This window comes from Manis javanica, chromosome 3 (genome assembly GCF_040802235.1).
Source record: "Manis javanica isolate MJ-LG chromosome 3, MJ_LKY, whole genome shotgun sequence".
NCBI lineage: Eukaryota > Metazoa > Chordata > Mammalia > Pholidota > Manidae > Manis > Manis javanica.
In genome coordinates this window covers 15,369,439-15,397,438 of record NC_133158.1, presented here as the reverse complement: position 1 = coordinate 15,397,438, position 28,000 = coordinate 15,369,439, and the positions used below count along the sequence as shown (strand labels likewise).

Sequence of the window (28,000 nt, the reverse complement as noted above, 5' to 3'; positions counted from 1 at the left end):
TCTTACCTGAAAAATCCAGCCAAGAGCAGAGTACTCTATTAGTGTTCATTGGAAAGCTCTAACACTTTCTAAAATCCATCTGTGCCACAATTCAAGATTTTTTGCAAAAGAGCTTCTCAACAATCTTCTTTATCAGGATTTTTAAAAATATATGTTTTTCTCTTCTGATGCTATTTCCACAGTAAGGAAGACATCGAGCTCCCTCAGATTGTATTGTCAGAGAAGAAGCCAAGGTCTGATGGGTGGAAACCTTGTCATTTTCACCTTTAAATCATCTCCTGGCGTCACCTCTGCCTGATGAGACCTTTGAAATGATGGTGAGATAATGTGTAGTTTCCTGATGAGAATCAGTTAATAGTTAATGACAGACCATCCCCACTCCATTCAGTGTATTCAGGGCAGAGCAAGGCAGCAAAATGTAGGAGCAGGGCTGCTATACGGTGCTGTAAGTAGCAGAGTCTGTTTCAATACATCCCTCCTCTGTAAAGTATCACATGTCTTAAAGTGACATTACCCTCTATTATAGCTACAGTGAATTGTAATACTTGCCCACTAACTCTTGAACAACTCAAATAGCACTTTTAACACTGTATTCTCTGATATGTTAGAGTTTTTGCTGATACTATTTATTTGCTAAAAGAGTAAAGAAGGAAGGAGAAACAAAAAAAAAAGCATTCTGCAAAATGATAGTGTTAATGGGTGTTAGAGTTCTAATAGTACATGGGAAAGTGAAAAACACTCCATTTCTTACCCCTTAATGTTCTTTTAAATAGGAAGTTCACCAAAAATATTGTTAGCTTTATACAAATTTAAATCTGTCAATTGTTTTGGCAGCTAAATATGGGAATATGATATATCTGAAATATAGACAGTTAAATGCATAAGACCAGTAAATATCTTCTGAATTTTTTAACATGTTTAATAAACAGAAATCAGTCATTTTCAGCATTGAAGGTGGGCTTTAACAAAGAAATTTGCTCAAGTCATTTTTAAAAATTTCCCTTTTCCTCAAATAACACTTTGGGGTAGGAAGACGAAACATTCAGAAGTTCACCATTTTGTTTCTAGTATTATGATTTGGACACTTTCTTCTCCAGAAATGTAGTGTGACTGTACCTAGACATCAATGATGCATGTAAGGTGATCTAGTTTTTCCCTTATGGAGTGCAATAGCATTGATTCTTGGAAATATTCATTCAATTATTTAATGAATCACTAATAAAGCACCTACTATGTGTTAAATGCTTGGGGAGACAAGGCAGAAAATGGACCAATGTGATCCCTCCTCTCATAGATCATACTGTCTCATCTTTCATTTTTTTCATTTCAAGGTGTTCTCATAATTTTCCTTCCTCAACAACCTTTTGAAATGCCTCAGAATTCTCTCTTGCCTTTCATAGGCATTATAAAGAAGGTTTGATGCTGCCATGCATCTTCAGAAACCAGAGGGGAGACCTTTCAGGTTCATTAATCTTCCCCACTGATCTTTTACATTGCACAGTACACACGTAATAGCTCTTTGTAACAACACAACTCTTTGTTAAATCTTACCACTACACAAATTTCAAGATAATGGTAAATACTCATTTTACAATTAAAAATAAGTCAAGAACACCAAAGTTCTAGTTGGTAATGTATGCTTCATTTCTGTGGTTCAATATTGTTGTGTTGGTGAGTATACACAGAAAGTTTACACAGCTGTGCAATATGAAGACAAAAATAATAAAAGCAGAAGCAGCCACTAATATTTATTAAACCTTCACCATGTGCTAGCACTAGTCTGTAATATGTTGCTTGTAAGATATAATTTCATCCTCCTTACTAACTCTGTAAGATAAGTATTATTATTATTATCATTATCTCTATTTATGGATGGAAAATCTTAGGGAGAAAAGAGAGGTTAAGAAACTTGCTAAGGTAATACAGGTACTGAGTGATGGAGCAGGTCTCAAACCCTAGGGATCTGGCTTATAAGCTCACATCTTAAACACTTGGATAGAATACTTCATGGAAAAAACAACCCCCCAGTATTAACCGTCACATTTTCTTATTTCTTTACCATTAAGACAGTTTCAAAACATTACTACTCATTTGTTTAAGAGGCATGTTTTGACTACATTCCAGACATTTAAAATATAGAAGTATGGGAAGATAGTCTTTGCCCATGATTTTATTGGTTTTGGTTTTGCTATGATAATGCATAAAAATTAGAAGAAGTTCAGATTTGCTTAAAAAAAAAGCTACCATTTGGAAAAACTATAACCATTATGGTCTTCATTTTGGGGCTCAACTTAAGTTACCTACAATTCAGTTCAACTTAATAAACATGAAACACATATTAATGGATTATGTCCAAGGCCCTCAAGTGGGCACTGCTAATTTTTTTTAAGACTGGAAGAAAGACCTGCTCTTTCAGGCTTACATGACTTTCTATACCTTCATGTGATATAACAAGAATATCAAGATAGCTCCATTTTTTACTTCAAATACATTGCAGTCCATTGTATTGCAGCCAGTGATCATTGTATTGCAGATCAGTGTCTTTATAATATAAGCATCAACAGATATTGACATTTAAGGCAATTTAGTCCATGCTCTCAACTCAAAGCAAAACTACTTTCATGCCTTTCAAAGAAGTTGGGCCTTTCCACCTTCAGGCTGTGGTAGGATGGTATTTCCTGACTGCTGTATAGTTCGTTGAGCCATAAAGTTCTAGTCAACGAGCTGACAGCAGAACTGAGGGAATCTCTTTGAGGCTGGAGCTTTTAACTGTTAAAGCAAACACACTCCAGATCTCTCTTTGCCTTTAAAATAGGGACTAGTTGCACGATCAGTCAGGATCCTTGAGTGACAACAAAGAGCAGTGGTTCTCCCCTCTTCCCTTTCCAATCTATAATGGATGGACATAGTGAATAAGAAACATTTTGTTATTTAAGCAATTGAAAATTAAGGGTTATTGCAGCATACCTAGTTTGTCCTGACTGATGAAGACTTTAACCCAAATTATTTATGTATTAATTTAATATTTATGTTCCATGCACTACCTTAAACTCTGAGGAAACAGCAGTATATACATCAGACTAAATTCCTGCCTTCACAAGGACCCCCTTCAAGAGAAATCCATTGGAGATTTTTGATGAGAGCAATAATAAATCCAAATCATTGATTACTGCATCTAGAATCCCTTAGAGTTCTTATAAGCCAGAAGTTATAAACAGATCACTCATGTGGCCCATAGCCATGCCCAGCTCAGACATTTTGTTATGCAAGCACAGTATTTCAAAAAGCAAAGGACTACAGCATCATTGTTTTAGCCCACTCAGTTTCATGAATTCAGGATACCTAAACAGTTGGTACATGACTCAGGCCAAACTCCTGAAGATGCATATTTCAAATACAGTACCTATACATGTGCACATTTATGTGTATAAAAAAGAGAAAAGCCTATTTGTCAAAACTCCACCCCATAGAGAAACCCACATTTATTCAGAAGAAAGGCCCAATGGAAATAATTAGGGGTGAAAGCTAAAACACACAGAATGCTTAAATAGCCAAGAATATTCAGCAAATTACCGTGCATAGTAAAAGGCAGGGGGAGGGAGGAATGAGGGATACAGATGCAATAGGGTGGAAAACTAAACAGAGGCAAAAAATGGTGGGGGTGCTGAGAGGCAGCTATAGAAAGAAATGCATTAGAGGTTCAGGAAAAGGACTGAGAACTAAAATGCACAAAGGGAAATTCTGGGTGAAAACCATATCCTATCCAGTGTGACTCTCCTCCCTATCTGTCTCCAAATGATTACAAAAGTATTAAAACACAAAAATGAAAAGCAAAAAATATATGCTTTGTGTTACTAACTTATTTGGGAAGCCCATTAAAGGCCCATCTAGGGCCTACAACCAAGCCAAAAATACCACCAGATAAACTCTCATTCTCCTGATTACCACATTTTTCATTTCTTGGCATTAGAAATAAAAGCCATCCTTACTTCAGTTTAAAAACAACCTACTTAATAATTTGGCTAATTTTAATTCACAAATGTGCAGAAAAAAATGAGACACTGCAAGATTTTATGTCTATGCACATTTCTAAATTGAAAAACAACTAAAGGAATTTAAATAAATTACATCTGGACTGAGAAACATGCCAAGTTTCAGTTTAATGCAAATTAAAGTGGTTTAGATGTACACCATTTAAATTAGTTCTAAGTATTTCTTGAAATAACACATTTTGGTTGTGACTTCACAACACTGGTGTTCTTCCTTATTTCAATTGGCTAATGAAAGTGGAGGCATGGATGAAAGGATCATTGTCATGACATGTACCTCTAATCTATATGCCTTCTGTAGGCCAATTTATCTTTCTGTAGTCATTGGGACTACCCATCAGTTGGCTGACAATGTCAATTCTTAAACCTCTTATCATGAGATGCAATATACCTTTTCCCTTCTCTAAGTAATAGTGTTACCCTATCTTTCTCCCATTGCCCAATTGCATAACTCATTTGTGTTAACTCACTTTTTTCCTCAGAACTCATCTGAAATTTTCCCATCTACCATGGAATCCTAGTATGTGCCCCATACCAGATACACAGCAACATCCCTAGTTTGTCAGTCTTATCTTTAGGACCTAAATAAGGTATATATACTTGCATGATTTATTTCTGTATTCTTTCCCCTGCACTACTTCAAAGTATATTTAAGCTAAAAAGAGGGAAAGGATGATGAAGAGAAAACCAAATGAAGTACAAGAGATTGGGAGTTCTAATAATAATATATAATACTGATGATGATTGATGATCATATAATGATTATGATGATGACACTATTGTATTAATAACTATTTTGGGGGGAGCTCTTTCTATGTACCAAGCCCTAGTTAATCCTTTATATGCAGTTTGTCATTTAATAGCCACAAAAATGCTAATAGATCTATATTCTGGTGATCTCTATTTTATGGATGAAATACAAAATTTCAGAGAGGTTAAGCAATAGAACTAATGCCACACCTCCAGTAAGGTTGAGGAACTATGATTCACACTCATCTTTGATTCCCAAATCTTAAGCTCAAAGCAACCAAATATAGACAGCAATACTAGCAAGAAACAATCAATTTTACATGATAAAGATAAAAGCCCAAGTAAGCTAAGTAATGTGAACCTGATGTGAAGTTTGAACATGAAATGCAAACCATCAGCTGTTACAGAGGAAGCACTATTTTGATTCTAAGAGAAGTAAAAGTGAAGAAGAGAAATTATTCCTTAAAAATTCACAGCATCTACAAAGTAAAAAACAGAAGCAAAAAAAATAGAAGTAGGAAGCCGAACTACTGCTTAAGAAGAATAAAAATCATTAGTAGTAACAGAGAATGAGCAGAGGTTAAGTCAATGTCTATACAACTGGTGAAACTCGGTTACATAATTTGGATGTGGATATATAAGGCAGAATTTTCAGTAAATGTAAGAAAAGTGAAATGGAAGACAAGATTTTTCTTAGGCTGGAAGAAAAGATAACCTTCATGTAGGAGTCTCATTTTTCACCTCTAGCGGCCTATCTCTACAATTACTTTATCAATTATAATTCCTCATTGCTTATCTTGTCTGCCTTCCAGGCAGAAGGAAAAGAAAGAATAAGGTCATTTCTTTTGTTCCTCGACTTCTCATCTCTTTATTATCCTTGTAGAACAAAGAGAAAGTTGAAATAACAGCTTCATCTCCTCTATAATCAAATAAATAAACTGCCGTGTTAGAGACCAAGTAGTCTATTACGAGGATATGAACATGTAAGTACACAGAGGTCATGAAAATGACTGCTTTGATGATAACTATAGTAAAAAGAATAATATAATTTCTGTAGTATATACAACTTGTAGATCCATACATGGATCATAATCACTGTCTCCCAGATCTCTTCTGATCTAACAAAGAGCCCTTTACCCACTCAATGGTGAAAGCCAGACATACTCTCTTTGCCACCTCCCTTTTCATAGACTCAAACATCCAATGAGTCACACCTATTTGACTTCCTGTCTATCTCTTAAATCTGTCCATTTTCTCCCTCTCCATTCAAATGCCCTCACCCAGGCTGCCATCATCTTTCACCCAAATATGATAATATTTTCCTAACTAGTCCACTTACCTTCAACATGGGCACCTCTGACCCATCTTTTCCCTATTCTGCTGCCAGAGGGAATGTATTTGAGATGCATGTTGATCATGACACTCCTATTTTTTAAAACTCTTTTGAAGGTTTTCCATTGAGCTTAAAATAAAGCCCAAATTCATGACCATAGTTGGCAGAGCTCTGCATGAATGGCCTCTTCTACTTCTCAACCCTCACCTGTTACAAACATTCACTCTTTGCTCCTACTACATTTTTCCCTTGAGTCCTTGAATGGACAGGAGAACTTTGACCCAGGAGTCTTCTGTAATATACTAAACCAGATCAAGTCTCCAATACATGCACTTAAACCCTCAGGATATCATCTCTGTAGCCTTAACTTCCACTGTAAATAACTACTTTTGGAATAATTTGCTTTATATCTGCCTAATATCCTCCCTAGAATTACCACAAGAGCAAGGAGAACCAGCATCTTGTTCACTGCTATAGCTTCAGAATCAAACATATATATACTATCTGGCATACAGTAGACAGACATTCGAATGTTTTCACAAAGAAATGAATAAAAATGAACCAAAATAAAGTGTAAGCTCACTATCAAGATGGCATGCATAATGAACTGTTTTTCTAGAAATAGATTTTGTGCCCTTTGCTAGTTCTTTGGGTAGCCAGTAGCACACATTTATGAAGTTGATGACACATATGCAGGATGACTGCCTTGTTCTGTGTTGGTCTATTGCTATGACACTAAGCAAAGAAAATTGGGCCACACATTGTTTAAACCCATACCTGCTTGCTGCTAAACCTGTGTTGGATTTCATTTATTTATCTATCTATCTATCGATCCATCTATCTATCTATCTATTTATCTATCTATCTATCTATCTATCTATTTATTTTGCTAGAAGGAAAAAAAAATAAACTGTCCTGAATTTTCAGCCCTGGCTCTCAGTGGCTGATACCCAAATATGATCTGATGATGCAGCTCACAGCAAATCCCTGAAGAGTAAAAAAGTCTCCAAATGTTAAAAATCAAAAGAAAGCACTTTGAATGCCATTTTATCAAACCTAGAAGAGATGCCCCCTTTAAGTCTCCTAGTCCAGCCTCTCTGCTCAAGAAGAAATAAAAAGACTTAACAAAGGGAAGATGCTTATCCAAGGGAACTCACTGCTGTAGATGACATTAGAATACAAGTCTCTCATCTAGTGTTTTTCCTCCCCTCGCCCTCTTGTCTCTCCCAGCACTATCCAGTAGAATTTTCTGTAATGCTGGAAATATTTTCTATCTGTGCTGACCAAGATGATAGCTACTATCCACACATGTGGCTATTAAGTACTTGAAATGTGGCTAGTGCAACTAAGGAAATGAATTTATAATTTTATTTGATTTTGACTTAATTAAATTTAAATAGGTACATATGATTAGTGGATACTGTAATGAACAACACAGTTCTAAAATATACCAGCCAGGTTAAGAAAAATAAAATTTTTGATATCGAATAATTTTCAGTATGCCAGCAGAAAGATCTTGAATTACCTGACACTAACCTTACAGAACAGATATTATATGGATAGGAGATAGAATGTGCTTGGTTACAATGAACAGAAACAAACAAATGAACAAATGAAACCAATTCAAACTAGATGAAGTATGGTTTCTTATAGTTATTATAGGTTGACTGTTCACAAGTTCACATATTTCACATAATTCCCAGATTCAGGACCTTTGTACATGCTGTAAGCTCCTGTCTTATTCATCACTGTTTACTCATCATCTGGCAAGGCACCTGGCACATAGTGGGCGCTCAATCAATATTTATAGACTAGATGAGTAAATGAATGTGTGAGTGACTGAATAAATACAGCCATTTCTCATTTGTTCATGCGTTAGGTATTTTATGAATTTGCAGCAATATTCTAAGCAAGTGGTTGGCAGTGGGCTGAGCAGGGAGGAGGCTGGGAAGAATTTCAGATGATGTGTCTGTATGTGTATGGGTGTTTGTGTGGGAATCTGAGTCTGAGAATGCCTAAATGTGCATCTTCAACCACATCCCAGTGCCAGAAAAAAAGGCTTTTTGCAGTGCTTCTTGCTTTCTCTCATCCACCCTTTTCTTCCTTTCTCCTGACACCCCATATTAACAAGAGGCCTTCTCCACTCTTTGTTTCCACCCGCATGTTCAGGTTTTTTCCACACTATAATTGAAAGCATGTGGTATCTCTGGGAGTCCCAGCTTAGAAAGAACCTAGCACTTACTAGTTTAGAGGAGAGAAGAGAATTATAAAGAGTAGCTTAAGGAAAACCTTGGACATGACTGGAGGGAGCAGGAGAATGTAGATGAGCATGCCCACACACTTAGCTTCCCTAAACCAGAAGTCTTCATTTGTGACTGTGAACTACAATAACCTGGGAAATTTTTAAAACCCTAAACGCCCAGGCCCCACTGGAGGTGGGATGTAGGCAACAGTATTTTTCAAAGCTCCCTAGGTGGTTCCAATTTGCAGCCAAGTTTGAAAACCACTGCACTAAAACAAAAACATACTGCAGTAAGCCTCCGGTCACTATGGCAACCCCAGAAATACCTGTGATTTCTTATTAATAAGTTGCCAACTAAGAGATACATTCTCTGTATTTAACAGATTTATGGTTAGGCCACTGCATACATATTTATTGAATGCTTACTATGTCCTTAATGATAGAGTAAATGAGTAAATAACTACCATTTAAAACCCCTATTTCACTAATTTTTTTCCCAGTTCTTATTTAACTGCATATATTACGTGAACCTTGGGCATTCCAAGCAATAGTTAGATTGCCTTCTTTAGATACATAACCCATCTCGATTTTCAATTGTGCTACAACCCCCTCCTCGCTGAGCTAACTACTGGTTCTAGGATTTTCTCCTGTGGCTCACAGTAGCTTCATTCACTGGCCATAATCAGAGATGAGCACAAAGTCAGTTTGTGCCAATGACATATGAGGACAAGTTTGCAAAGATCTTTTGGAAAGACACTTGCTCTTCATCTAAGACATCTTCAGAAAGTGATTTTCTCTTTCCATCGGGCTTGAGCAAGGAAGTAGGTCATTGACTGAGAGTCATTAACAAGTCTTTGAAGACCCTCAAGAGGTGCCAACCTTAACACAGGCTGATACTATGGAAAGCAGAGTGAATAAGTGGAAGGAAAATGTCTTTCACTGAGTTAAAGCATCCCTAAAGTCCACTCAACTCTAGCCTTTCCCTGGGACAGTTTAAGGCAGTTTGAGTGGGCTTTATGTTACTTGTAACCAAAAGCATCCTAATTAACAGAGCATTAAAAAACAGCTTTCAACAATGGAAATATAAAACTAAAAATATCCCAAAGATTATTAAATCCAAGCCATCATTTTAAAAATAAGATTAAGACCCAAAGAGCTGAAATGACTTGTTCAAGGTAACACAATTTACCTGGCCTTCTGTTACCTAGAAATGGGCCTTGATCTCAGGTGTCCTCATTGCCAGCCCACTGCTTATTCTATTGAACTATAAAGGCATCTTTACCATGAATATTGACTTTAATTTCATGTTGCTAAATTATTTGTGATGACCCTAATTTTTTAAATGTTGTTAAGTATCTTTGGAAGGAACTCTCTCTACAAATAAATACTTTCAACCCTCTTTCAGAAGACCTACTCAAAGCCTAGATACCATTTGAACTTTAAATGTAGACGTCATGAAAGAATATGTAAAACTGTTGAAAATACATATCACAAAACTCACCCCCAACCAAAAAAAAAATCTTTTTAATTTCTATCCAGCTAGGCGGCTTCAGTAAATGATGTTGCTGAATATATAAAATACTTGAATCTAAATTTAAAAATGCTCCCCCCACTCTTGATTAACCAGATTGTCCCCTCCCCTATATATAGGAACACTATGTGCCTGAGCCCACTTGCCATCTGTCACCACATTTTCCAAACTTCTCTTCCACCCCCTCCTCTTACACAATCTTATCACATAAAAAATATTAGATTTTTCAGAGATTTGTATAATTTCATTAAATTTTCTGAACCAAGTAAAAATAAAGTACTGGTATATCAAAATGACTCAGTAATTGAGTTTCCAACACATATCCATGATAGCTGATAATGCCCTTTAGGCAGAAATTGTGTGTCCAGGAGTAACAAGAATAAGCTTTTCCCTTTATTATGGCATTTCAAATTAGGAATTTGTGGGTGTTTCCCATATTGCAGAGAGGCATTTGGACAGTTTCCAGAGTCATGACTTCTATACCATCAAATTTCTTTGTTTATTACCTTCTGTAAAGTTTCAGGAATTCTCTCAGGTCATTAGAAAAATAAGCCAATTGGGGATTATCTATGTTGCTACTCTCCCTACACTCACATTTTGGGAAATGATTTTTAATCACCTATATACAAGTTACCTCTACTCACCCAAGTGTTTATGACAGAAACTTGAGGGTTTTCTTTGGTTGCTCTTTCCTGCTTCCTACATACAATCCATCAGAAATACTAGCCAAGGCTTTTGTTTGCAGCCCCACAGGAGGTCTTTGAGGAATGGCCAGGGAGATTGGCTATAAATTATCAAGTCCTATAACCTTATAGGAAGACACAATAAAGAATTGTTAGGGATGGCCCTTGGAACTACGTTCTGTCTTGCTACTCTGCATATGCAGGAGAAAAGAAGCTTGTAATGAGCATCATGTTGAGTCTACCAAGTCCATTTTACTCCCATCCCTACCTCTGGTGATTCTGAAGAGCTCATCAATCACAGTGCCTCAACTTCTCTCTAATCACAGGGGTAGTCACATAACTCAGGCCTGACCAATCAGGTATTCCCAGGCCCTGGCAAAAGAGATTGGTTCAGTGTGGGCATATTACGCTGGAAGAACACTAGGGAGAAAGGGATTTACTTCCTTATTACACAGACTGGGGGCTACTGGTGACAATGTATATCTGCCATGAGGAAAAAAATCTGCCTGTGGCAGATGAGAATACAGTCAAACCCGGAAGAGGAAGAGACACACTAGGACTGACAGATGAAAAGGGAGAAGGATGGAGGGGAGTAAGAACAAACTGCATCAGGGTTTAGCAAACTATGATCTATATCCTGTTTTTGTGAATTAACTTTCACTGAAATACAAATACACCCATTTTTTAATGTATTGTCTACAGCTGCTTTCAGGCTAAAATGGTAGCGTTTAGTTGAAACATATTCCATAACTAATAAAGAATGCCTCACTGAAGATACATGAAGTATTTTGTCCTTTTAAAGATCTTAGAATTTACTGAAGGGCCAGAAATGTAACAATGATGATGATGATGATGATGATGATGTTTCTGATGATGGCAGGTACCATTCATTGAGTGCATATTATCTTGCTACTTTATGTATTGTCACTCATCCTCCAAACAACCTTGCTAAGTAAATGTATCAGTCAGGACAGGGTAAGTTTTGTTGCAGTAACAAACAATGCCAGCATCTCATGCTACATGTCATTGGTGGATCAGTAGAAGGCTCAGTTTATGGCTCCAAGATCCCAGGATGATACAGGCTCCTTCTCAACATATTGCTTCCATTTCTGCCTCAGTGAGGGAAAAGATCACACCAAATTACACAATGCCTCAAAAAACTTCCATCCAAAAATGAAATACATCACTTCCATGCAGATTTCATTACCCAAAACAAGTCATATAACTATGCCTAACTTGAAAAGCACTGGTGGAATGTAATACTTCCATGTCTCAGAAGGAGAAGACCTGGAAATATTTGCGGAATACAAGGAACAATTACTCAGATAGGAAATGTTACTTTTTACCTTTCCAATGGGGAAATAGGGTAAAAGAAGTTATAAGACTTCCTCAAAGCCATAAGCTAAGAAGCAGTAGTGTTTGCATTGAAGCCAAGTCAGTATGACTCTAAATTCTAAGCTCTTTTATATCATACCATGTCAATATTCTTCCTCACTCAACTTTGGGCTGGAATATAGTAGAGTTTCTTGATGAAAGGAATAGTAGGTTTGCATGACGGAGGAGCAAAAAAGAGCTGAAAGATGTTTAGATTTGATGAGTTGGAAAGAGGAAGACCTTTAACCTTTGTGATAAGAACACTGCATTATAAAATAGTATTTAAGCAAGATATGAATGGCAGTTTCGATTAGAGAACTGGGCCTGTAGTGGGATAATTGGAAGGAGGGGAGGACAATAAAGAAGCAAGAATCAGATAATGCAATTTTTAAAAAATGGGGGGTGGTGGAGAGGAAGAGAGAGAGAGAATATACAAGTAGTTGTAAGGGAAATTTTTTAGACTGAGACCATTCCTGTTCTTGAGTACCTTAAGTATAATTCTTTCCTAAAAGGTTCAGGTTCAAATATTTATGAGACAGAGTTACTATTCCTTTTAGAGGCTTGTCAAGTGTAAAAGAGAAGGAAAAATCTGTTTGTGAAGGGAGTTTACAGTATACTTAAAGTTTATTTTAAAAATAAATAGGACTTGATAGATAGGGCAATAAACAACAGGCCCCACCAGTAACCTGCCAGAAGCACTAACAGGAAGCATCTGCAGGCCGCCAAGAGCCAGAAATAAGAATGAACAGTTCTTACCATCAGAGACGCACAGGAATATTCACAACAAAGGAGGATATTTGGGGTGCAGCATCTCTAAACTAAGTTACTCTCTGTCATGAACACACTCACAGTTTACGTGGAATACGCCCACATAAGTCAAGTCACATCTGAATCAGATGTTTCTGGCGCCCTGTGCTATGAATTCCAGGTTTTGTTTCAGCTTGAAACTGTGACACGGCATACAAAAATACGTAGAGAAATTTAATACCTTTGGGTAATAAACTTTTCATGACCTAAATAATTAGGAAGTATACATGACCAGAAATAAGTTTATGTGTTCCCACAGACATTTATCATTTTAATGTTTATATTTATTAAATGCACACAGATATGACTAAATTATTTATGTGTGCCTATTACATGCTAGGCACGATTGCAGGAGCTGGGGATGCAAATGTGAAGAGAAACAATCTTTCTCTTCATGGAATCTATTTTAATGGAGGAGAAGAATGAGAAAAAAATAAACAAGGTGATTAAAGATTGGGGTAGCTTTCATACAAAGCTATGAAACTAACGACAATAGAGAACCTGGGGGACAAGGAGTGGGAATGATTTAGGCAGTGGTCAGGTAGCCCTTTGGGGTGGGAGTCTTTGCCCTAGAACCTGAGAGGTAATAAGCCAACCATGCAATGACACAGTTTGATATATATTTGGGCCTGTTTCAATTAATAAAGACTTTCCTTCCAGAAACAAAAATATAATGGAGCTGGGTTACAAAGCTCATTGGCTAGGGACTCAAGAGATCTGAGCCTCTTTTATGCCACTTAATAGCTATGTGCCCTTAAGCTAGCCATTTATGAGTCTGGATTTCTCATCTGTGAAATGTGTGGGTTGGGCCAGAAGATCTCTAAGGTCTTCTTTGGCACTAAAAGTTTATAAGTTTATACTACTTCCTCTCTTGTTTCTATTGCATGAGTGTAAATTTCAGTACATGTGCACATACACATATACATATACTGCACATATGTAATAAGTATCATATTTTCTAATTTCTGTCAGGAACAGACTTGGCAAAATAAGAAATGCTTATTCATTATGATTCCAAGAGAAATGAAAAATATCCCCTTGCCACATTTAATCTCTTCTAAAAAACTACTTTTGCTGAAATACCACATTAGCTATTCCATAAAGTTTCCTGGAGACAATGTGACTGACTACCTTATCTTAGAGGGTACCCCACACCGCTCTCTCAAACTACCTGTCACTGGCCACAGCCTTTGATAGTGCAAGTGTGTATGACTTTTCCTCCATACTGTCCCCCAGCAACCCCAATCCAGCTGCATCTGATTGGTCCTGAAATAAATACCCAACTCAAAGAAGGATCAACCCTAGACTGTCCCTTAACCTCATTAATAAAGGGAAAAGGTGAGTCAGGCCAACAGATTTTCTTGCAAGAAATTTAGATTTGGGGTCATGAAACATTGGACGGGTTGGTGGGCAGGACCAAATATTAAGGACACATAAAAGACTGCCAAAGAATAATGATGACAGAGAACTTGAAGGAAGTCTATTAACTCTGTGATCGTTGAGTCTCTCTATGCTGCTTAGACCCAGACTCACTCTCCACTTTCATCCCTCTTTAGGCACTGGTATTACAATATTTCCTGTTCCCAATTTCTATGCAATTTCTCTGTGTCCTACCAAAAATCCCCATTTCCATGTGAACTAGTGCAACTGGATTTCTTTTAGCCAGACCACATTTACTGAACAAAGGGTGGCTCATTCAATAAGTAAGCTAAACTCCATGGAAATATTAGTAGTGACCAGATTTAGAAACAGGAGTAATAAAAATGGAGGAAAGACTCTTTTTTCCGGAAATAGATATCAGATGGCTATGAGCTGTCAGCCCAAGGGGATGTGAATGGCACCTGCAAGAGAACATGGATTCCAGGAAATATGAAGTTTGGGGTGCTCCAAAATGGGTCTGGGAAGGCTAAAAGAGAAGGCTAGTATCGGAATATTTGACCTACAATTTGATAATGAGAACTGTTCAAGTCTGTAGGAAATAAACAGCTCTCAGAACTCTCACACCCTGTCTTCCCCTCCTGCCATCTTCCCCCCAGCCCTATGCATGATAGATAGAAAAAAATACTTATTACTGAAGACATGAAACTCTTTCTTTTAGGAACCATATAGGAAGACATTTTCTCCTACTCATTCTCTCAAGCACACTCTATTTTCCACCCCTGCATAACTCTTTAGAAGTTTTTCTGAATTCTATAGCTTATGCTCCTCAACTCAGGGATCACAGGGAGGCAAATTAAGCCTGTCGCTTTTAAGAAAAGGGTGGTGTGGAGTGATGGTCCAATAGTCACTTCCAACTGCCATCTGTGACAAGTCTGTAAAACACTTCATTTGCATAATATATGGGAACTCTATTAAAATACAGCACACTGTTAGAAGAAGTGGGAATATTCTAAGTCAAATTATGTCTTCTCATAAATCAATCCCCCTACTACTGGCAACAAAGTAGAATTCTTTTGATTTCCTTTAATTAAAAAATCCCACTGCTCCAGAAATTACCAAATAGATACTACACCTAGTTTAATCCAATTCTGTAAGCATGTTGTAAAGTTATAACAAGAAGGCTGAGCAAAGGTCATCCAGCAGAAATAGGCCTGGCTAGACTAAACATCTTCTCGCTCTAGGGTAAGCAAGGACAGAACTGCCATCAGTTTATAAAAGCAGGCACTGTGTGCCATCCATAATGTAGACCTATATACCTGACCTAAAAAGGCCACCGCTGTTTCCAGAATAGAAAAATGTATATCAAATACTTTACCTGTAAAAGATCTCTATGTTTAGACTAAGTGGGCCAGCAAACTGGTATCTTGACAGCAGGCTAAGAATCTAGCCAAGGAGGATGGAGTGTACTTGGACTAGTCCTTCATTCCCTGCTTAAGTCTCCAAAACACCAATGATGTCCTTGCTCTTAAAAAGGACACTGGGTCTAGGCCCAGGATTTTTAAAAATATGCTATTATTCTCACAGCTTCAAACTAGATTGTAGCTTCTGATACAGTTTTTTAAGGGAGGCTAGGTTAGCAAAGGAGACATGGTTGTTTATTTACTGACCAGTCGAGTCACCCCCAACATCATATCCAAACTTCAGTGACCACCTGGAAGCAATCTGATGGAAAAATAGGACAGGAGGAGATGAAAGAAGGTTCCTACTTCAGTGATTTATTTATTTCAGTCTAATAAAGCTTAAACATCATGATCGAGGCATGCCTACTGAATGTAAGCCCTGGAAATAACCTTAGGAGAGATTTTTAATTGCTTGGTTCCAACTCTGTAAAGAGTGCCCAACCCAAGGCTGGAACTTATAAATGGTTTCACTTCAGAAACAGTCTGAATGACAGCCACTCCTATGTCATACTTTGTTGAAGACAGATGGTGAGAACACAGTTTACTGTGCAGTTTCAATTCACTGCTGTCTTTTATAAGCAGCATGGCCAAGCAAGCTGCTAAAGAGAAAGGCTCCAAAGGCATTCTGCCTAATTTTAACAATACCAGGATGACACCTCATGCTTTAATATTATGGTTCACTTCCCTGTAGTATTTTATGAAACCTGCCTTAAATTTGTCATCCAAAGCCCGTAGCTGATCAAATTTAGACACTCTCCTAAAACATAAATACAGGAGAAGTTTTTAATTTTCTGTGCCACTCCTGACACAACTGTCCACCTCTTGGTTTGTGTAGGTATTAAACATTTTTATTCTCTGGCTCCATTTGCTTTCATGGCTCTGTGTCTTTTATTCCCAGATGCCACTCAAGAGAAGCAAAGATCCATCCAACTCTTGAATATGACACATCTGGATTTGGGTATTTCCTTCAGTACTGAGTGTTTGCTGTGGATCAGCCACTTGTACCAAATGCTTATATTCTTTATCTATGATAATCTCACAACAGTGAAAGATTAAAGCAATTTTAGAGATAAGAAAGCAGTTTCAGATAGGCTAGGTACATTTTTCAAAGTTACATGGCTCATAAATGGCAGAGTTGAAATGCAATTTTAGGTGTAAGTTTGAAGCCCCACAGTCTAACCTACTTCACAACTCAGCTCCTTAACTTAATTCCACTTCTCAGGGAGAGGCTTCAGCACTAACTTTAGTAACAAGGCCTGAGTAACAACAGCAGCCTTACCTTTGAAATTCCAACCCAGGCCCCTATTTTGGTGAACTCCCAACTGGACACTAGACATCTCTATTATTTTGTGCCTGTACCAGATGAGAGGAAATTGATTTTCTTTGGGGTGGATACGAGAACAGTTCAAGTAGGCTTTGTCCTATGGGAAAGACAGATGCAATGCAAATATGCACAGTAATGTTTAACCCCTTACTACAATGAAAGTTCCATAAGTTCAGAGACCTAGTCTTACAGTCCAAGTTTGGAGCCCAGAGCTTGGAACTGAGATATTCAAGTACTTGTTGAATGAATTAATGACTACGTAAGTGAACAAACAGAGACTTCATGACCCAGGGACCAGAGACCTCAGTGTAGGAGCCTTTTCCTCCAGGGCATATCTGTCCATGCGCTGGTTCCTGGTTGCCAGTTTAGTGATTAACCCAATAAGATCCCTAAACCCAAACTTCCCTCCGATTTTCCCCTTGAGAGAAATCTCTCTCCACCCACAAGCTTACTATTAGTTTCCAAATGAGCTTAACTTTTCTCTACTGATACTTTTATATTACTCTAGCCCTACCTAGCCTCTGGGGGATTTTAAAAAAAAGTAGAGATTGCTTTTTGTGCTTTACATTAAAGATAAGTAAACAGACTTAACAATGACAGGCTGTTGTTAATAGTCTATCCTCTTCACTTATTCACAAAATATTTTTTGAACTCCCCTGCACACCAGGTTTGCTGTTAAAGAGCTGAGGACACTTTGAGGATGAAAACGAAATGGACAGGAATCCTTGCCCTTATGGAACTTAAATTCCAGAGAAGTAAACCAGAGAGTAAACCAAATAGATAAGTAAAATATAGGGTAAGTTAGGAGGTGATAAACACTAACAAAAGAGGCAAAGAACAGAAGTGAGATATGGTGTAATAAGGGCAGGGTGCAGGTGCAGTTTTAAATAGAACAGGTGTTGAGGGCTTTATTATATGCCCTCCAAAACAGATATATTAAAATCTTAACTCCTAGTACCTAAGAATGTGAATTTATTTAGAAAAAAAGTCTTTGCAGATGTAATTAGTTAAGTTCATGCTACACTAAGGAGGGCTCTTAGTCCAATATAACCAGTGTCCTTGTAAGAAGACAGTATGAAGACATACAGGGCAAGTGCCAGGTGGTATAGATGCAGAGACTGGAGTGACACAGTTATAAGCCAAAAAACAGCAAGGGTTTCTGACCATCACCAGAGGCAAGGAAGGAGTATACACAAAGCCTCAGAGGGAACAATGCCCCTCTGACACCTTGACTTGGGACTGTTACCTTCCAGAACTGAGGGAGAATAAATATCTGTTGTTTTAAGCCACCCAGTCTGTGGTACTTTGTAATGGGGCCCTAGAAAACTAACTTAGTTGGGAGAAAGGCCTTGACTGTGAAGATGTCATCTGAGAAAAGACCTGAAGTTGGTAAAGGAGCCAGGCACGTGGCTGTCTGGTGGGGTCGGGAAGGGCCTAAAGTAGGACAGGACTTAGCCCATTTGTGCAGGGGTAACAAGGCCTGAGTGGCTGGGGTAGGGTGAGGAGAGGGAGAGTAGCTTATGAAGACCAAAGGCAATGAGATCTAACGACCGTGGACTCATATAGCACAGTAGTGCTCAAAGTTTAGCTGGGCATTGTAATTACTGGCAGACTTGTTAAAACACAGAAGCTAGACTCACCCCAGACCCTAGTTTTTGATTCAGTACACTGGGGTAGGGCCTGAGAAGATGCCTGTCTAACATGTTCCTCATGCTGATATTATTTGTCCAGGAACCACACGTTGAGAGTCATTGTTGTAGGGTATCATAATGACTCAGATCTTTGTTTTGAGTGAGCTAAAAGCTATTAAAGGGTTAGAGCAGAAGAGGAACATAATATGACTTCTGTTTCAGCAGGACACTGCTTGTTGGGTTGAGAATAGAATGTAAGGAGTAGCAGGTGAAAGCAGAGAGACCAGTTATGAGACTATTAGAATAAAAAGGACATTATGTGACACATATTTAAAAGTAGATATGAACTAGTATGTGTTACATTAGACCCAAGGTATCTTTGTAGAGAAGAGGAGCATTTGGATTAATTCAAAGAAAACAAATATATAAATAAGAAGTTTGAGTTATTTGGTGCCTTGAAAGCTTGACATTCTTGGAGAACACCACTTATTTAAAACGAGTTACATTACCTCTGAGTGGCACCAGCGTCCCTTCCACATTCAACCATTTTAACAATCAAGCACATGTCACATCTTGAGATTTTTAATGGGCCCTGCAGGCCATCCACCAAAGTTTTGATTCCTTGGATTGCTTTTGAAAGAGAAAAGGGTCCTTTAACTCCATCCTAACACTAACTCAGAATTCTCTGAATTTTAAGAGTTTTTGGTAGAGTAGCTAATGAGGACTGTAGTGCACATGTCCTGTTAAAGCTCTCAGATCATTCTGAGTGACCTTTAAGAAGGTCCTAAAATAGATTAGAATATATATTATCTTTTTATATAAAGCCTGAATCTGACAGTAGAAGAAATTTCAAATGGGAAGAATAAAACAAAATACTAGGGTTAATAATCACCCAAGAAGTAAGACTTAGAAGAGAACAATATACCCAACCTTTTTAAAGCATTTGATTTCTATTAACTCACTCTCTTTTCACTCAGTGCGCCTCCCTGATGATCTGTCATCGTAACAATACACTTTTACAGATACCCAGACTCCTTCAAAACATAATGGTCTTATTTCCTGATTATTTGAAAGACATTCTGAATTTTATAATTTGGGTTTTATAAATACTTTGACTTTAAAGAGTGTAATTGTTTTTTAAATAACCAAAATCCTGGAGAAAGATATAGCCTTCAAACTCTCTAGTCCAAAGGAAAAAGTAAAGCATCTTCTAAGTCTTATTTAGGCCACTTGAGTGCTGACATATTATAGCATTAGCTATATGATGGATCCTAAAGCAGAAATTATTTTCTCTGTTACTCAGTTTCCATATAAGTAAATTAAGCAAGTTTGGGACAAATCACAAAGACCCCAGTAAGCTCTAGCATTAGCTAATTTAAATTGTACCGCCATATCCTAGATTTATTTTGACTTTATAAAAGCGCTGTTATTTTAATTTTTGTCCTCCCTTATATTAAAACTGAGATCCAAATTCAAATCTTAGAGTAGCCAGACTGGTAGCAACAAAGAAAGAAGCAGATGAGGAGCAAAAACAATAAAGTCAAGGACCAAGAAGTAGCCACCTATAAGAGGGCCATGGTGACCTCTAACTGAGGACATCTGATACTGACCTCTAGCCTATGTGTGAAGTGTAGGAATAGAGACTGTTTGTTAGAACTTCCCATGTTTCAGAAGCTCAACACATTCATTTTTGTTTAAAAAAAAAAAAAAACCTTTAATCTTTAAGTGACAAGTAATTCAAAGTAAAAAAATCACCATCACTGTGTAGGCCAAATAAACATGTCTCCCGTGTGCATGCAATCACAAGCTAGTAGTTTGCATGATGAAAGCCACACTGATTAAGACTTATTCCTTCAGAGATTATTGTTGCCTCTAACTTTCCATAAGGGGAGCATCAGGATACATGAGTCCTTATCTTAATTAACTTTCTCTCTGAAAAATAACTACTAATCTCATGCATGCCCCTCCAAGGAAAAACTTAAATAAAATACTCATAATAGCCAAAGATAGACTGAGACAAAGACAAACATGGATGCTGAAAAATGCCCAGAGAATAACACACATTGGTTTTGCACAAGAGCCTTAGCCCACTGAGATTTGAGCTGTTTAGGCCTAAATCAAAACATGTTCTACTACTGGTCAGTTTCATTGGACAAACGGTAAACAGCAGAAGTCATGGTTGGGCTAACTGGTCATCAACTTGTCACAGGGTGAAAATTTATTTTCTTTTCCTTTCCTCCATTTTATATTTCCTCTGTAGATTCCACTCATTTTCAGCTTCTAAGTGCAATTATTCTTTGCTCATAAATAACAAGAATGGCCCCAATACCCAACCTAGAAAATAGACAAGTGAGGTTATAATTAATACTATAAATTGGATTTTTTCTTTGATTAAAATATTAATAGGTTTAAGAAGTAAGCATCTTTATGATATCTAAGTGTGTATTTGCTGATAATTCATTTCATATGGAGGTTCATAAAAAGTTTCAAGAAAAGGAACTTAGGCTCATGGATTTTCTATATAAATAAAATTAGATTTTATCACTTTGTCCCCTTGTTACTGCATCACACAAAAAATACCTGGATGAATTTTCACCAATTTTAGACAGTACAGTTGCAGAGGCCTGAATGAAAATATAAGCTATATTCTGTATCTCAAGTTGGACTCCTCCACCAAGGAACCTGAGACCAAGTCTTGGGTAATTGATTTGAGAGATGATTCAGGAAGCAGAAAGAATGGAAGGAGAGAAAAACAAAACAAAACAATTAAGCCACATTAATGAACTCGTCACGGCAGTTACAAGGCTCATTCTACCAGGGAACATCTGAGAATCATACAGAATGTGTTTCAAAATGTTCCCTCTAAAAACCAGAGGTTGGGACTTTTATATAGAGACTCATTCTCCAGTGGTTGAGACTGGCCATGGGTATTATCTTTCCTGTATATAAAATTTTTCTTGGCTTTGCAAATTTTCCTTAATTTTGTAAAACTCTTGAAGCAGAAAAGCAGAGAGATCCAGGGGTCATTTTAGTTAGGGGGCTGTTGGTATCTTAGAAAGCATCCATCACATTGACAATTACAAAAAAACTAATACTTGTGCAATTTTTTTTTCAGGACCCATCAAAAAGGATGCCATTCTCCAGAGCAGCTAAAACTAAACTGAGGTACAAAGAGAAATGTATGAATTTCCAGTCGAGAGAAAAGTTATAATCTTCATGCCAGCTATTGGGTGCTATGAGCAACACTTTTTTGTTTTGTGTGTATTAATTCATTTACTCTTTACCACAACTCTATGCTATAGGCACTATTTTTATCCCATCTTATGATAACTAATTTAATGATAAAGAAATATAGCCACACCATTACAATATATCAAGGGAACAGAACATTAACTGTGGTTCAAATACACACCTAAATCAGCAGGCATAAGGGAAGACTCCTCGAATCTCAAGCATTGATTTGAATGCAAGGTGCTTCACATGTGGGTAACCCCAGAGAATATTCCCAGACCAGTAGTGGAAAGGATGTATTTGTTTAAATATGGTTATGATTCTCTTAAGTGATGAACAGCACACTAGCAAGTTGAGAAAAGTTTTCTGAACCTCTAGTCAAATTCTCTGGGAAAGCAGGACTCAAGTTAGAAGTATCTTATGGGTACTGAACTTTTAGGAAACACACCAACTGTATCAAAAGATCCATGCACATAAAACAAATGCTTATGCAAGTGTACCTGAAGAAAAATTCACACTAAAAGGCTCTCCTGCTGGCCATTGCTATTGTGGGGCTTTAAGAAGGAAACAGGCATTTACAATTGCTTAACTCAGTACCACCACTTGAGCACCAAAGAGTATGTGTGTCCCATGCAGAAACTTTACTTCTCTTTCATAGTAACTAGTGATTTCCCCATCCTCTGCCTTTTTGGCTTCCAATACAGGTTTTGAGTACCATGGGGAATAAAATGGAGAAACAAGAGAGAATGGATAAAGAAATGATAAAAAATAATGGGTAAAGTTATATCAAGTCACAATGATCATTTTTATTCTGATTCATTTAATTTTGTTTAGGCAGGTCAGGTGGACAAATGTTGTGGGCTTGGCTGAATGAGTCCCACTAGGTGAAAAAATCTGAAATCCCCTTAGTGATACCAAACAAACCTGTTAAAAACTGATGCTTGGCAAATAAGACATGTATCCACCCAGATTGGCACTCATTTCCTCACTACCCATGATTGATCTCTCCATGATCTGAGTTTCAATTTTGGTTAAACTAGGAGTTTGTTAAACTGTATTCAATTCTATTAATGAGTTAATTAAATTTCCTGGATATGAAATCATACTGACACGGGGATATCACTGTCACAGAAATCCTTTCTATGTTGCTTGAAAATATAAAAGTGAATAAAATATAAAGAAAAAGTAGACATCTAGACATAAATGGCAGTGGCCTTAGGTATAAGAAGAGAGTTGGCTTGTCCATCTTATTAACCTCCTGACATAGATGCTAGTGTCTTGCTTGCTTAATTTTCCTTAGAAAGTCCAAATTTTAAAAGCATATGGTTCTATCAACAACTCACCAAAGAATATCTGCATATAAAGTATTTCTTTTAAATTGGAACCTGCAACAGTGAGCATGTTTCTGTCCTTTTCATGATATCATAATAAAGTGGAAATGGACATTTTGAGATTTTTGCATGATCTTCAGAACCTCCTTGACACCCTGATACTGTGTGCCAAATTATGAGTGCACATAATCTGGGGACAGGGTTTCATTAAATTCTTTCTTTAAATTCTCAAAGGGGTATGAGACATTTCCCCACATCAAACACACAAGACAAAGAGAAAATGAACAATCATGGTGAGATTATTTGATATTTAATTACTTATATCAAACTATTCTTAAGTGACGAACTACTGGCCTTCATTGAGGTATATCAAAGAGTCACCCCATGAATCCCTGGACAGATTCATGATTTCAAGATAGCCCATCTTATGAAATGCTTGAATATTCCTCTTTGCTTTGGCCAGTTAAGTTTAGTGCCAAATTTGTGGCCCACATGTACAATTATACTAGTCTGTAAGTAATCTATATTTTTGTGATCCAATTTAACCCTGGAATAATAGTCTTCCTAGCCTTGTGCCCAACTTCCTCAAGTATTTATGTAATTATTCTGTGCCTTGTGTATTAAACTCCTGTGTAAATCAAATTCATAAAGTAAAGCTTCTTGGGAAGAAAGTTGAATCTTGGGCATTTAGGTCACACTTTAATTTTTGGCCCTGACCTTACTTTATTTTTCCTCATAGCACTTATATACATAACTCTCCACCAGTATATTACCTGTCAATTTGTTTATGAGTTTTGTCTGTCACCCCAATAGCAGTAAATGTCATAAGGCAGAGACATTGCCTAACATGTCTGGCACTACATGCCAATGTCTCTGAGTTCACAGAAAAGGTTGGTGACTGACTGTACCACAGAGCCCCACCAGCTAACTCACTCTTCTTGCTGTTTTGATTTCTCCTGATGAATTCTCCAAAGTATTCAAATAGAATCCATGTTTAAGTTTTGCAATCTCTTAAGTTTAGACAGAAATTCATTCTATATATCTGAATGTTCCCTATTTAAATAACAATATAATTCTTACCACTTGTTTTAAGTGTTTCTAAGAGGAGAAAATCATTGCCTTTACAAGAATTTTATAATTGGAAATCTGGGTACATTTTAGCAGAGGCTAATGGATACATACTTATTTTTCTGTAGAGTTGCTTTTGTATAATGCCTTGAAAGGAACTCTTATTAAACTTTTAAGGATATTCAAAACAAGCTTTCTTTTATGTTTCTCTAAAGAAATTAGCATACTGTTTGTAGCTTTATACCAACTTCAGTTTCATGGCCCTTAAATCATCGTTTATATACTCCCAGTATTCAGCAAAGAACAAAATATGTGTCCCATAGATTTTGTGGTTTGTTTTAAGGATACATGAGAGTACAATTGAGAACCATGCAATTTATAACAAATTCAATCTAGACAAGACAGCATATCATTAAATGCAGCTCCACCTATTTCTCCTTTCCTGCAAGAGACTTAAGATTGGAAATCACTCGCTCAAATATGAAATTCATGAAACACTTTAATTCCATGACAGCTATACACCAAGGACCAGAAAAATCATTTCATCTCAGAATGTTTTAAAGATCCCAGGCAAATGTAAACAGTAGATGAGATGCTGTTAGACATTAAGGATTCATTAAGCAGCTAAACTGAAAATCTACTGATTTATTTGGAATTCCATGGGATTCTGGTAGAGATTTATTAAATTATTTACCAAACTTCAACGGGAAAAATTACCATTTGTTGAATCTGAATATAATGCTTACAGGCTCCTTTATTTCACAATATGGTTTATATTAAGTGATAAAATACATGATACATGGTAAAATACAACTGATACCTACCATAATTTACCAGTAGTGATTCATTTTCATATAAAACTGCATTGCCTCTATGAGCTGACTCAATGATGTCTAAATATTCCTAAAATCTTGTGAATAAGATTTACCTTCTGTCAGGGAGGCATGTCTGGGTCTTAGAAACCAAAGTTTGGTATTTATACAGAGAATGATCATCTGTCTGTCAATGTGTTTTGAGAAAACTATCTATGTGATTCCACCATAATGGGTACCATTATAACTCATTTCAAAATTTTCTGAATAGATAGTACAGGCACTGGATATCGTTCCTCTCCAAACTTTAAGCCAAAAAGTTTGTGATAATTTGTTTTAACAATCATAAGAAATTAATAGACTCTTTCTTACCAGGAGTAACTTCTTTTCATGTGAATTTCCTAGAAGTATTTTATTCTGAACTTACTAGATCCAGTAAACTAGCAAAACATTTTTAGTTGAATAAACTTTCTCATCTTCCATTTTTCCTTTCACCCCTCAATTTAGGATTGAATGATTTATGTACTTGTGGATAATTTTTTTAAGCTAAAAAGATCCAAAATATTTGTCATTTCCAAGTTAAATCTGGCTATTCAAACATCATTAAGCCCAGAAGACCTCATATTAGTTTAGATAAATGACTTAACATAAATTTTGAAACAGTTTAATAATAAAGGGAGAAGTTGATTTTTCATTTAATTAATAAACAACTAAACTAATTCAATTGTCCTTTACCCAATTTTAAGGTTATTTTAATCTATTAATACTGGGTCTGTCAGACTCAAGAGCCTGAGATTTGTTGGAAATCTGATGATTCTGTTGGGACAAAAGTTAAGCTCTGGTGTCTCTAGACAAAGAAGCAAAATGTCATTTGCACAGTCCATTTCATATTTTGTATCGTTGCTCCTTAAATCAACTTACATGTCCCTCAAGGAAGTGTGTCTGTATATTTTGTCCATCATAACCCTGTCAGTTCCTCATCCTGTCTTTATTTCCACTGAGATGAACAGATTAAGGGCCTTCCTTGGGTATCTGTTTAGGGCTCCATAACCGCCAAACTCAGGCTGCCTCCTTTCCATGTTGGCATTTGTCACCAGTGAGAATCTAGATTGGACAAATGCCTCAATTCAGGTCCATCTAAGACTGAGTAAAATGAAATAATTCCTCTTATTTTGTCACTTTGCTTTTAAACAAACACACAAAAAGTAGCATAACACAAAGTTATGGAATCAAACTGGAGTTTATATAATAAATGGCTCTCAGTTAAGTGTGACCTTGGACAACTAACTCTCTTCCAGCTCCCTTTTGCTCACCTATGCAAGGCACAAATTAACAGTTATTTATTTTGGCTGCTTGTTAGGAGGATTAAATGAGATGCTGTCTTCAAAGCTTTCATATAGTTCTAGCCTGTGGCAATTGGTCAGAAAAATGCCTCTATTACTCTTGCATCTTGTAAATAACTATTTGAGTGCAAGACATGTTCCTTAACTTCATGGCATCTTCTTCATCTCTTAAGTAAAGGAGTTTGAAAAAACTAATAATTTCCCATTTAGTAGTGAAATTCTAAGAACAACAGAAGTAAAAAGAGAAGGGATATTTATGTAAAAGTACATGTAAGGACAATAATGAATTTGGATATGTTCTACAACTGTCTTTTACTAATAAGCACTCCCATATTAACTATGAAGATCTATTATACCATAGATTATAAGAATATATATATCGATCTGTGAGATTTCCTCAATCCCAATATATAACAAAATAAAAGTTAATGACTATTATTTATGGCAGATACTGTTCTGAGGTTATAAGCGTATTAACTCTCTGATGCTTAAAAAACTCATACATATATATACAGTATGTGTATCTATATATGTGTGTGTGTGTGTATATATATATATATATATATATACCTTTATACATAGATAAGTTATATGTATGTATGTATTCTCCCTAAAACAATACCCTAACATACATATAATTACAATTAAGACCCTACTATCTTTGTATAATATATTTATATAGAGAGAAACTATATGTATATTTTTTAGTAAATGAGGAAACTCATGCAAAACTTTCCCAATATAATCAGTCAGTAAAACTTTATGATTATTATATCTTTGCAAAATAGAGTTGATTTGTGCTTTAACCCTCTCACTTTACCTGTATACTTCTTTTTTTAGAACACACTCGACATTTATAACATCAGAAATTCTAATTTGAAAGTCATTTCAAATATTTAAGAAGTTTTAATAAATTTTAAATAAGTAGCATAACATGGTCTAAACTAAAATGTAGAATGACAAATACAGGAAATAAGCGGATGACTGTTAATATGAGGTTTAAGCACTGACATAAAAGTTTTAATCATTTTAAAAGGGAACATGTTGCTGAATAAAGAGTGAAATCTGGGAAATAGGTCCAAGAAAAATGAAAATTCTAAAATAGCATTGTCCAAAAAAAATAAGGTGAAGCATACACATAAGACATATGTATTATTTCACATTTTCTAGTGCCATATTACAATAATTCTTAAAAACAGGGAAATTAATTAATTATAATAATATGTTAAACACATTACATTCTAAAATTTTTCATTTCAACATGTAATCCATATTATAGGCTATTAGTGAGCTATTTTATGTTCTTTTTGTCATATTAAATTTTTGAAATCCAGCATGCTTTTGATACAACAATTCATATTACAATCAAACTTGTTTTATTATGCTTTTCAGATATTGTGTTTTTTACCAGTTGAAGATCTATGGGAACCCTGAATTGAACAAGTCTATCAACACCATTTCTTCAATAACACTTGCTCACTTCATGTCTGTGTGTCACATTACCATAATTTTTGAAATACTTCATCTTTGTTCATTATTATTATATTTGTTATGGGGATCTGTGATCAGTGATCTTCAAAGTGACTACTGTAATTCTTTGGGGCACTGCAAATTGTGTCTATATAAGACAACAAATTAATCAATAAATGTT

The 28,000-nt window shown here is 36.3% G+C and overlaps 1 protein-coding gene and 1 long non-coding RNA gene across 8 annotated transcripts in view; one reads left to right on the top strand and one right to left on the bottom strand.

Annotated features, from left to right (window-relative positions):
* TAFA1 (TAFA chemokine like family member 1) overlaps positions 1-28,000 on the bottom strand; it is a 708,714-nt gene that overhangs the window by 461,386 nt on the left and 219,328 nt on the right. The window contains exon 1 of one of the 7 annotated variants that reach the window (XM_037019367.2): positions 7-482. The exons of 5 other annotated variants lie outside the window; for them this stretch is intronic. The gene's annotated coding sequence lies outside the window, so the exon portion shown is untranslated. Of the gene's footprint in view, positions 1-6; positions 483-28,000 lie in introns of those variants that run through there. One more of the 7 variants, XM_037019365.2, reaches the window with a different exon arrangement.
* LOC108394592 (uncharacterized) lies at positions 184-27,999 on the top strand. Its single transcript, XR_001852471.3, has 3 exons — positions 184-317; positions 21,680-21,729; positions 27,742-27,999. It is a non-coding gene; the product is annotated as an uncharacterized lncRNA (long non-coding RNA).